At 36.2% G+C, this 12,849-nt stretch overlaps 1 long non-coding RNA gene across 2 annotated transcripts in view; it reads right to left on the bottom strand.

Moving 5' to 3' along the window:
• Positions 1–1,548: 1,548 nt before the first annotated feature.
• Positions 1,549–12,849, bottom strand: part of LOC142343951 (uncharacterized) — a 65,950-nt gene continuing 54,649 nt past the window's right edge. For both annotated transcript variants that reach the window (XR_012759229.1, XR_012759228.1), the window contains exon 2: positions 1,549–2,364. This is a non-coding gene — a long non-coding RNA (uncharacterized LOC142343951). The remainder of the gene's footprint in view (positions 2,365–12,849) is intronic.

Genomic DNA, 12,849 nt, shown 5'->3' on the forward strand with positions numbered 1-12,849 from the left:
GGCATATAAATTATAGCCCTGCCACCATCATGGTAAATATACCATATGGGAGCTATAATTTTTGGGGGGTTTTATTGGGAAAGACCTCCCTCCTAATTGAATTAGGAAATTGAACTGAATGGGTCTCATGTTGCTGGTTCCTCTGTTTTTTTGGAGCGAGGACAATAGAGTTTTGGCACAAGAAAATTTGGCTGCAATCTTACAAAAATTGAAAACGGGAATTAAAAAAATTTGTTACCAACGAATGAATTGTTACAAAAATTTTTTCCGAAAAGAACTTTGTCTAGAAAATTTGTTTCCCTTTATATGCAACAGTTTTTACCAGTTTTACAAATTTTTCGCATCTGATTTTCATTGTAAAAACAAACGTGGTCCCGAATTTTTCTAACTTACTGCAGACTATAATTTGTAAGCTTTAAATGTAAAATACAACCTTTCATATGTTAGAATCAAATTTGCGAAGCTATTGAACTTCATTGTTTTTTTTATTGGACCAAAACCTTTCTAAACAAGAGCTTCAGTAAACATTTCTTCATTTCTTAAGATATATACATTTGTAACGTGTTATTCGTATTTTAGGGGTTTATCAATTTTGTTTGAGGCTTAGGCTTGTTTATTAGGTACACTATAATCGCAAATGATTTTGAAGACAACCATAACGAGATCTTTTCGTGAAAGTATGTTTTTTTGAATGTTTATCCGCAGTCTTTTCACGTTGTGATAGTATTTGTACTTTTTGCGTCTGTTTGTCTCTTGTTTATCCAGTTATTTAAAAGTTTGTTGTGTTTTAAATACTTACAGGAAGCAATTGTTCCTGAAAGCATATAAAAAAATTTCAAAAAGTAATCAGAAATTTAATCAGAAAAGAATTTTGCTATTTTCTCACATTTTTGGGTATTTTTTTCTGTCGTTGTTTTGACTTGAGGATCTGGTGGTCGTCAATTATTGCAGCCCTGAGTTCTCTTGAAACGTTGTCATTTGTTTTCACTAATTTAACACCATGAATATCAACAATATAAAATGATAATTTGTATTATTTTCAAATTCATCAGTTGGTGTGTAAGATATCAACACCATTACTTTTTGAGTCAATAGATATTTTGTACTTTATTCTAAAGTTCTTATCGCTCTATTTCCATGGAATACATTTTAATTTAGTTCATTTACTGTGCAAATCACTTTGTAAACTAGGGTATTTTTATTCGATTCAAAACATCAGCCGCTTTGTTCTTTAAACAACATTTTGAAGAAAGAGCGTCGGAACACTTTGTGTGCAAGATCATTGCACGAGCCTCCTTTGGATCTTGCCCCCCCCGCGCTTAGTAGGCATATAAAGTATAGCCCCCGCCACCATCATGGTAAACATACCATAATGGGAGCTATAATTTCTTGGTGATCTATAATGGGGAAAGACCTCCTCCCTCTTGCTTGAATTAGAAAATTGAACTGGAGGGATCACATAATGATATGTATTATTATACAAAACCTTTGAAAAGTAAAGCTAGAAAATGCTTCGAAATGTCTGACAGCTGCTATTTGACTTAAAAAACGGATGTTGAATCAGTCAATTACTTCATAACATATAGAGACATCTCACTTTAAGACTTGAAACACATATTTTTTATGACACTGCACGGCTATTGCTATCATATTGAACACAGAAACTGAATAATTTTTATTACCTCGCAATTGGGACCAAAAAACTTGTAGAAGAATGATAACTGAACAGATTCAAGCTTCCTTTGAGACTTTAATTAATTTGAATTCAACGAATTTTGTTAAATGTTGACAGCTCCCTGCATGCTCGTGACCAATTACTGCACAGTAGGCTAACAGCACTGATCATGACAATACATAGCAAACAACTGATTGTTGGGAGTAGTAGCTTTGTTCACACACGCGTTGAAACACCCTGGTCGTTCACACCTGTTATGTCGAACTCCGAAGGCTGATTTCGAATCGGACAGAAGTCGTCTTTCCCGAGCGAAGCTTCGTACCTCCCTCGGATGCAAGATACTCGCGTTCGCATCGCCCAAATTTAGCCCAATAATTGTGAACAAAAACATCAAGCATGATAAACTAATTTGCCTTGATGCGACCATGATTAAGGATGTAAAATCTTCTGAAATACGCAATAAATTTCAAATTCGTTGAAGCCAAATGATAAATTTCGAGTAAGAGCTTGAAAGCAAAAAGGGTTTTTAGAGATGGATCAAAAACTTTCGATCAATTATGATCAAAGCTGATTTTAAGGACAGTTGAATGTCGTTCTCTTGAGAGTAATTAACAAATGTGAACAACGAGACAAATTGAGTTAAAATCGTGACTTGTTAAGCGATCAAATAAGGCCAAAGTGGTGCTAAGCTAAAAAAAAGAAGACAATTATTAGAAGGAGCCCTTTTAATAGTGGTTTCAAACACACTTTTACTTCAAAGCTTTTAAGTATGGAAAGGTTTTTTAATTATGCAAACTTGCCATTCACTTGAAAATACAGAATTAAAGGAAAAATAACTTTTTCCCACGGGACAAAATGAACATCTCAAGTTGAATTTGTTTGTATTTTATTAATATATCATTAAACCGGGATGAGTTAGTAGATAAAAGAGAACAGCAGTTCCTTTCCTTGTCGAATAAATTATTTGCAAGTCGATTAATAGCAGAATTTAAAAAGCCTCATTACTGTTTTTAAATAAGAACTTGTAAAAAAAATTGCAATAAAAGACAAGTGACATTTTAATCTTTTTTGTTCATTAGACGCCTCAAAATTTTTGTCTGTCATAATTTTGGCTGTTAAATGGAAATATCAATTCCAAGGTACCAGCTTCGATTGTATTGGAACTCTGACATTTTGTATTTATTGCGAGGAAGAAATGTTACAGAGGTACAGAGCTACAGGTTGCAAAAATGAAAAAAAAAACGACTTCGTGAAAAAATTTGGTCAAAAGACCATTGAAAAACGACCATTACACTTTACTGGGGTTTGAGAAATTTTATGAACTTGTGATAAGGTTTGAAGAACTTGTAATAAAAGACACGGGAAAATTTCATCTTTTTTGCTCAAACGGAGCCTCAAAATTTTTTGTGTCATAACTGGCTTTTTAAGTAGAAAAATTAACTTCAAGAAAAAAATTTTAAATTGATAATAAAATATGATATTTAGTGTTTCAAATTGGAAACAAACACTAAATTTCATATTTCCAATATCAATTTAAAAAGTTTTTATGAAAATAGTTTCTCTATTTAATAAACCAAAATTTATGACACAAAACTTTGAGGCACCATATGAGCAAAACGGATAAAAACGTCACTTGTCTTTTGTTGCAATTCTTTAAGGTAAAATGTTTTCATTATCAAATTAAAAATATTTTTAAGTTAAGCCTGTAAATTATTCAAAAATAAAGAACCAGAAAACGGCTGATAGAAAGCAATGATAGGTGATTGGGTTTTAATTGTATCTGTGGTACGGTTGTACCATATTAAGTTCATGTTTAGTAATTTGTACTAAATTTACCGCCGACTAAATTTACCGCCGACCTACAAGTAATTTACCGCCGACTAAAAAGTCAATATTTCAGATTGTTCTTATCCCCCACTTTTGATTAATTATTCATTCTCTTGAATCTTATTTCTGAATTCAGTTGCATTCAATCTAGTCTGTTTTGCACTAGTCGAGATCTATTGGATTTGAGGAGGAATTCCACTCTCACTAATTTTGTCTGCAATCGCAACGCGATTGTAGCTGAGTCTAAAAGTGGTAATCCAATAATTCAGTAAAAGTTGGATTCGCACCGCGAATCCATTCACCTAACTTTAAGTGGATTTGTGACACGAATTGTATCTCTACAGTCAGGGATATCACATGGCGCAGTCAGCAACTAAAGAACGTGCACTCTTGGGAATCGAGCCCTTTTGGGATAAACCAACACTTGAACCTCCATTGCGATGGGATAGATGGCAGATCAAGCTAAAATTGGCTATCATGGCTAAAGAAGGAATTTCAATTGACACTCTCCTTGACGACCCTCCGGACAAGGTCACTCTACCCCCAGAGCCTATTTACGAGGATGATGTTGAAAATAGCACAGCTCAAAGTTAACGAGATCGACGTACCAGAAACGAACAGCTCAAAAATTCGTGGCTCTATAGATGTCAAAAATAGAACTTGTTGGCATACTGTGTGGAGAAAAACCTTGGAAGTACTGTGATAGCAAAGCAGTCTCTCTAACATACCTCAGCTTGGGAATGGAAGGGAGACGAATATTTGGTTCGCAAGAACCGAGCATCCAGATCGATAGAGTGACAACAAAAGTTCTTTGGGATTGCCTTGGTAGGGTGTTCACTAAGCAAAGAAATATCACATTTGATCGATACACATTTCTCACCCGAAAACAAATGAAAGGAGAACCTGTGGAAAAGTTCTACGGGTGTCTTCGAGAGTTGTCTCTAAACTGTGATCTAGGAAGTCACGAGGAGTCGATCATTCGGGATGTCTTCATTGCTAATATGCAAGATGGTGAAATCCAAAGGGAGCTACTCAAAGAAACACGGACGGCTAAAAAAACTCTCGAGGTTGCAATGAACATTGAAATGGGAATACAAAACCAATTGAAAATTTCTGGAACTCCAACTCCCAACACCACAAATGAAATTTCAAGTCAATCGATAAATAGTGTTCAAGGGTCGTGGAATAGAACCCGAGCACCGACAAACCAGTTTGTCAAACCTACGATTTGCCCAAATTGTGGCTATGGCTGGACTCCTTCTCATAGACAAAAGTGTCCTGCTCAAGGAAAATCTTGTAAAAATTGTGGAATCGCTAAAAGTTTGTCGCAAATCAAAACAATCTAGTAAAACAAAACCTAGAGTCAACTATGTAGATGACTCGGTTTCTGAGGCGGCTACAGTAGGTACTTCAACAACGGCGGCGGAACAAGTTAACAATATCAGCAAGCTCCTACAGCAGAAAAACATTTACGATGCCAACTACGACTCTGATTACGATGATTATAACGATAACTGTGTAGCTGCAATTTCCATCAAAACCGACACTCGTGAGGTAGAACCCGTAAATTTAGTCATTTGTGTTGGAAATACATACACAAAAGCATTGGTGGATTCGGGAAGCGTATGCACTATTGTAAACAAAATTCTGGCGGACACAGTGGTGTCTGAATGCAAGGAAAGTTATAGGGTACAGTCACCCGAAATACATGATCTGAAAACTTTTTCTAATGATATAATCAAGATTGTCGTTGTAATCAATACATCAATAAAGTGTAATGACTGGATAGCCACGGGCGTTGATGTAACTGTCGTGGAAGACGGTCACCAACCCATCATTGGACGAGATCTCTTTCCAAAGCTAGGCTTTTCTGTTATTCAATTGAAACAAGTTGCAAATATTGATCAAAATCAATGTCCAATCGAGAGGCAGATCTCTTTTGATTTTCCAGATCTCATCACCAGTGTCGGTAAATCTTTAAAACATTCAGTAAAGTCAACATTTCATAATGAATTTACACCTTCACATCAAAAAGGACGACGAGTTCCAATTAACTTACAACCACTAGTTAGTATAGAACTTAAAAAACTACTTAACGAAAAACACATCATAAAATTAAACAGTTGTTCAGATAACAATTTTATTTCACCTATAGTCATTACAGTTAAAAGAGATAAAACAGTTAAATTAGCTTTGGATTCCAAAATCTTAAATGAATCTATTCATAAAAACAAATACCAAATGCCAAATATTGATAATTTGATTGACACAATTCAACAGAATTTGAATACATCCGCATCACAAGAAACAGCATATTTTTCAACACTGAATTTGAAGTACGCATACAGTCAACTTAAATTAGATCCGGAAACGGCCCAACACTGTAACTTTAATATTATTAGCGGTTAGAGAACTGGAACATACCGTTTTATTACAGGTTTTTACGGTTTAACTGATATGCCAGAAGCTTTCCAAGAAGTGATGGATTATACTTTAGTCGGACTTCAAAATACCTATTGTTTTCTGGATGACAATATAGTAGTTAGTCGTGGTTCCAAAGAAGACCACTTAAAACTTGTCTACAAATGTTTAAAGAAATTAGATGAGGATAATCTACGGATTAATTTACCTATATGTCATTTTGCAAAAACTGAAATTGAATGGTTGGGCCATAAGTTTAGTCAATCAGGAATAGCTCCACTTGAATCAAAAAAATTGGCAATCGCTTCCCTATCAGCACCTAAAAACTTAAAACAACTTCGATCTTTCTTAGGTTCTGTTCATTATTTAGGAAAATTTTTCCCGAATTTGTCTCAATTGTGTCATCCCCTTCGTCCATTATTGAGAAAGAACACAAAATTCATTTGGAACACTGAACATGACACACACTTTCAAGCAATTAAAAATAAAGTAGCAAACGCCACAGAAAACACACATTACAATCCTCACTTGGAATCGCGGATCAAATGCGATGCTTCAAGAGCGGGTTTAGGAGCAGCATTAGAACAACGTTCGCCTACGGGCTGGCATACAGTTGCATTTGCATCTCGTTTCCTCAATTCTAATGGGGAACGCCATAGCATTAATGAACTAGAATTGTTAGGTGTAGTGTGGTCTGTAGAATATTTTAAATATTATTTATTTGGCAAATCATTCACAATTATCACAGATCATCGAGCATTACTTTCAATTATGAAAGAACACAGGTCGAATAAATCTTATAATAGTAGATTAACCCGCTGGATCGATCGTCTTTTACCTTTTGATTTTAATATCGAACATATACCTGGTGCAAAAATGGGGCTGGTAGATTATATTTCTCGCCAACCAAATCAAAAAGCAAAAGTTACAAACAAATACGATGAGGAATTTGCGGTAGCAACAATTACCCGCATTCGCGACGCAGTTGCTGCAATTTATGTAAATACCACACCACAAACCTGTCAATCACAGCACTTTAACAGCGTCACTCACACACATTCCACACGTGCCTCGCATCCTCGCTCAACAAACTATTCCAAATTGCTTTCTGCCATTAATCGTAACACAACTCAGTTGCTTCTTGAAAATTCTGCAAACGCAGCACAAATCCAGTCTCCTTCTACTAGCAGTACAACACCAATTCAAATCCACTCACATCTCAATTCTCAATCAAACGTATCTCATATCCACTCAATTGACAATCACAAAATGAGCAGCTATGCATCTAACCCGCAAACTCCCCCTACACACAGCCGGGTCACATTCCAGTCTACCCCTAATTCCGGAGTGAATACAACCAGATCATCCAATGACGGCCAATCTTCCCCAAACTTGGATTTATCAAAAGAAGAGGTCTTCGAGAACAACCTCAAACAACTCTTCACGAAGGGCTTCTTGGCAGTCCTCACCAGTAAGGATGCAGTCCTGAAGGAAGTACGTGACTGCATTCTTCAAAGCGACCCTCAACGGTGTAAGGAAGTGCATCCTTATCTGTTCTCCTACTGGAGAGACCTGCATGTCCGCTCGGGCTGTGTCTGCGTGGACGAAAGGGTAGCAATTCTGCACTGCATTCAGGACGCTGTCTTGGAAAGCCTCCACTTGAAACATCCGGGAAGTTGAGGCATGATAACGCTCGGACAATACGCGTTCTGGCCGTATATGCACCGAGAAATATTAAACAAAGCGGCTCAGTGCAAGCCTTGTACTGATATTGGTAAGAACCTCAAGCCTGTTATTCCGGCGTCTAAATGGAAACCTTTACTACCATGTACAGAGCCCAATGAAGAAATACAAATTGACTTTGGAGGTCCTATCACGAATGAAAAAGATCAAGATATTTATTTCCTTGCATGTATTGATCGTTTTTCTAAATATCCCTCTGTAGAAGTATTTGACAAAGCTAATGGACCAAATGTTCTTAAATTTTTAGACGATTACATACAAATCCACGGTGTCCCCCGAAATATTAGATTAGATCAAGCACACTGTCTAATAGGTTATAAAGTTAAAAATTTTTGTAAACAACATAAGATTAACATACTCACTGCTCCCGCAAACGATCATAGAGCTATAGGATTAGTGGAGCGTTTGATACAAACTATTAAAAGACGCTTAAGCTGCATGAAATTAGACAATAGAAATAAAACATTCACAATTAAAGAAGCAATAAAGTCAATTGTATATCAATTACGTATCTGTAAACAAAAGACAACAAACGCACCACCTTTCCAGGCACATTTTGGAAGAAAACCAAATACACCACTAAGTAATATAAGTACACTACCCAAATCATGTAATTTATCATTTGAAAAACATTCTTCACCACTATTTAGATGCCGATACTGTCCCTGTCGAAGACTACTTAGATGAAAATGGATGGGTGACGGGGGATCGAAGCGACATTTTGATTGAAGAGGCGATGCAAAAAGCACAGGTAGACGCGGGACGCCGCTATAATGGAGATCACAATAAATCTATCTCCGGTTTCATCATGCATCCCAAATTGAACAGCCCTATCCCACGGACAGAGCAATCACTGGACCTCAAATTGGCTAGAAAAGCAACAAAGCGTTCCAAACGGGATCTTCGTGGACTCTGGGAAACCCTGGTCCCGGGTAGTACAGTTGTCCGTACTTCTGATACCACTACGGTTATTAAGGAACCAGGAGTACCCGAGGTCTGTGTCCGAAATAGTGATATTGCCAAATTCGGCACTCGTGCAGAACGAAATACAGACCTCTGGGAATACGCCAAACGAAGACCCCTGCCATATGAGAAAACTACGGAGGAGAAGATTTCTCAACACACTAAGGAATTAAAGAAAAAATTCCGCGGAGAGATTAAAATCCGTCATCGTCCAACGCAATCTGATGCAGCATCGGGGGTCTCCTCAGCGAACAGCAACATTTCTAAAGCAATGGCGTCTCGAAAACCTCGTAAGCCCAAGCAGGAGGAAAGCGTTCTCGAAATACGTCTACTACTTTAAACACTTCCAATGCCTCATCTGTTGCTGCCTCCTCATTGACATCATCCGTTGCCTCCCCCTCAACCTCTCGCAAAAAACGTACTCGCCGCGCTCCCGATTACTTCAGATTCGAAAGTTCGGTGTGTTCCATCAGTGATGATTCAGCTGCTCCTGTTCCTAAGAAAAAACCCGCGAATCCCGTTATAGAAACTATCATTCAGGAAGAAGCAGCACTGCCTCCTGTTCCTGATACAAATTACGAGCTGAGAGTAGTGAGCCCTTCTGCACCTCCTCCAGTGGGAACATGGTCTCCTGAGAGCTACGAATATGAGGACTATGCACGGGAAATTAGTATGAGCGTCTTTGACGCAGAAAACCAGATTTGAATTAAAACTTTCAGACTATCGTTGTCAATTGTTAAATTGTTCAAATTTGAATTATGTAATTGTTCATTTAAATATGGATTCGTATCACTTTTCCATTCATTTCGTGTTTGTGTTCGCTAAAAAACTGTGTTCTTGTTAGATATACTTTAGTTAAATTTGATGTTGCTCATGTAACCATATTTCTGTGTTATTAATTTTGCGGGATTTGCATCGCGATTGTTCATTAATTTATATTGCATGCATATATTTTACCGTACATGTTGAAAGTTTACTTTAATTTCGTTTCCTCTCGCATTTGAACCACCTTTCCACTTTTCATTCGTCACTCATCTGCTGTTGCTCACAATTCTTCTTATTTATACTAACCAGTACATATGTTAAATATTATCATAAATTTTACACTGTTACAGTTTAAAATTTTGCTCAGCCCAGGATATGTGGTACGGTTGTACCATATTAAGTTCATGTTTAGTAATTTGTACTAAGTCATTTTATGTTTGCCCTTGTCAGACTATAAGTCATAGTTCACCTACAAGTAATTTACCGCCGACTAAAAAGTCAATATTTCAGATTGTTCACATCCCCCACTTTTGATTAATTATTCATTCTCTTGAATCTTATTTCTGAATTCAGTTGCATTCAATCTACTCTGTTTTGCATTAGTCGAGATCCTATTGGATTTGAGGAGGAATTCCACTCTCACTAATTTTGTCTGCAATCGCAACACGATTGTAGCTAAGTCTAAAAGTGGTAATCCAATAATTCGGTAAAAGTTGGATTTGCACCGCGAATCCATTCACCTAACTTTAAGTGGATTTGTGACACGAATTGCATCTCTGCAGTCAGGGATATCACAGTATCATTTTGATTACGTTCGAATGTCTGATCATTTGCCAGAAGACACCATGTCTAATTTCAAATTTGCCGGGATCTTTTTCATTGCGGACCGAAACAACCACCTCCCGCCCTATTTAAGTTATTTTTCTAATGTTGCCGCCAAAAAACCGCCACTTTGTTCACTCCATGGAGAAAATTTTGAAAACAAAAGTTTTGGAGAAAAATTGAAGCACAATAGAGCTCATAAAAGAGGGAAACGTAGAAATATTTTTCAAATACCAGCCCATATTATTTTATTAGTTTTTGAAAAATGATTAATCTGATGACCGTAATAACGTTAAGTAGCAAAAGTTAAGTGAAGCGCTCGAAACTTCCAAGGTATGTTTTTCCACAAAAAACTTCAAATTTTAAAGAACTTCAAAATTTTCAGAAAAATGGATGTTGTAAAGTAACAATGTTAACGCTGTGTAAATAAGTGATGACGTCGTAAAACAGAAACAAAATTTCAACTCCGGAAGGATTCATTTGACGCGCATTTTGACTTCAAGTTTTTTTCGCAGACCATATTTACTAAAATATCTTTAGAGCTCAAAATCTCTTTATTAAAAACGAGGTAGTTGTAGACCAATTTCTCGTTTTTAATTCAAAAGTACGTAAGCTTACATCAAGCTCCATGCTGCGCTGCTTTCTGTTTATCAAATCAGTTTTAAAGCAGCCGTAACTTACCATCGCTATTGTTTAAAGAAAAAATCTTATGCATCGTTTTTTCAAAGAAAATCAGTTCCTAGCATAACAGGTGTTAAATGAAAATCGGCTCTGTATTTTTTGCCTAAAATGCTAACCGCATGCACTAAAAAGATTTTAAAATAGCGTTTGGAAAAAAGTGGTCAAAAACTGTTGTTTTAGAATCAATTTTAACTAAATCAATCTTGTTTTTCTTTTTTTTCCAAAGCGATTATAGTTCGGTTTGTTATGTCCACAAGACAATACCAACACGACTATGACTCTTGAAAAAATGTCAAGCACATTTAAGTGGTGAAAAAATGCAAAAGAAACCGCATGTATTAAAAATATAGCTAAATATATATTTTTCTAAAATCTAGCAGATATCAAAAAATCTCAATTCCAGTAACGTTTTTCAACATTAAACTTTTTTCTCAGTTTCTTGTAAAAAAATGGACATTTTTCGACTATCTTAACGCTAAACAAAAGATTATTGAGCTGTACCATTGTTTAGGTTATGAAATCATCACGCAATTCAATCGGCGCATTCTGGACTTATCCAAAAAGGATTTATTTTCAACTTATACTTAAGATGAAGATAACATCCTCTTTATTAGACAAAATTGAACAAATCGAATGGAAGATGAAATATTATCATTAAATTTGGTCGTATCAGAACGGCGGCACTGGTGTCTGGAAAACTAGCCGACGTGAATATTAGCCGAAAAAGTCAAAATTGGGCATACTAACAGATATAATTGCTTGAGAAAATTGCTGTATGCAAACATAAGTAGGACGCGCAATTAACTATCACGAACACCATTTTCTCACTCCGGTACTTTGCAGTTTCTGGAACATTTAACACTGAAAATAAGTTTTAGCTTCATAGAATCTGAGCAGGGGCGGACAAAATTTGATTGTTGAATGTTTTTTGTTCAAGAAAAACAAAACTACCCCCAAATACTGATTACTTCAAGTACGTAGTTACCACCTGCTTTGCAAAGGTTTTGAATAAACGGGGCCCTAATTGCAATACAGATCCGATCAACTCTACATTACTATGATTCTAAGGAAGGAAAGAGGAAAACGAAAGAACAGGGGAAAGTTTAAGGGACAATTTCGCGGAGCCCCGCCAAACCCCTTCGCCAATCTTACCGCAAAAATTTGAAAGATGACTGAAAGTTTTTTATACTACCACAGTACGATAAAATTTGACGGCGACCGAGTAACAAAAGATCCGAATGCGTGCCTCCGCCGCCAAAGTTTTGCAAGATTCTTCGATAACAGAGGCAAATGGGTGATCAATGAAAAACAATCAAAAGTTTTTGCTTTTTTAAGAAGACAGAACTTTAATAATGGCGACAAAATAAGGAATGACTGGAATTTTTACTCAAGTTTAAAAATTGTTCTCTCCGATGGAACAATCAAAACGCCACCGGTTCCTTGTCCCAAATGTATGCAATTTTTGAAACATCCTCTAACGATGAGTGAAAAATGTGGGCACTTTTGTAATCCAAAACACGAAATTGACAAAAAACTTAAATTGTTGGCGGATTCCTCATACAGCGCAGAAACCGTTAACATATGTAAAACAAGCTTCAAGAAAATTCATTGTTTAACAAATTTTGCCATTTCAAAGCTCATGCTTAAATGCTGAGATACGCTGAATTCTTAATAGTCATAAAAATTGAATCCTGCATAATAATAGAATGATGGCTGGAATTTTATCAGACGATAAAATATCTTCGACGTTATCATTGCTATTCAATATCATTTTATGATCAAAAATTTGTCTTAGAATTTTTTCCTAGAGATAATTAAGCATTAGTTTGAGATTTATGGCACTGTGTTCAAACTAATATATGTTTATCTTAATAATATGACAATTCGTGGGAAGTGTCAAAAAAATTATTCTTTTATGGAAAAACAATGGAGATTTTAATTGATTGCAAGCT

The sequence above is a fragment of the Convolutriloba macropyga genome, chromosome 8 (genome assembly GCF_964194025.1).
Source record: "Convolutriloba macropyga chromosome 8, txConMacr16.3, whole genome shotgun sequence".
Classification (NCBI taxonomy): domain Eukaryota; kingdom Metazoa; phylum Xenacoelomorpha; order Acoela; family Convolutidae; genus Convolutriloba; species Convolutriloba macropyga.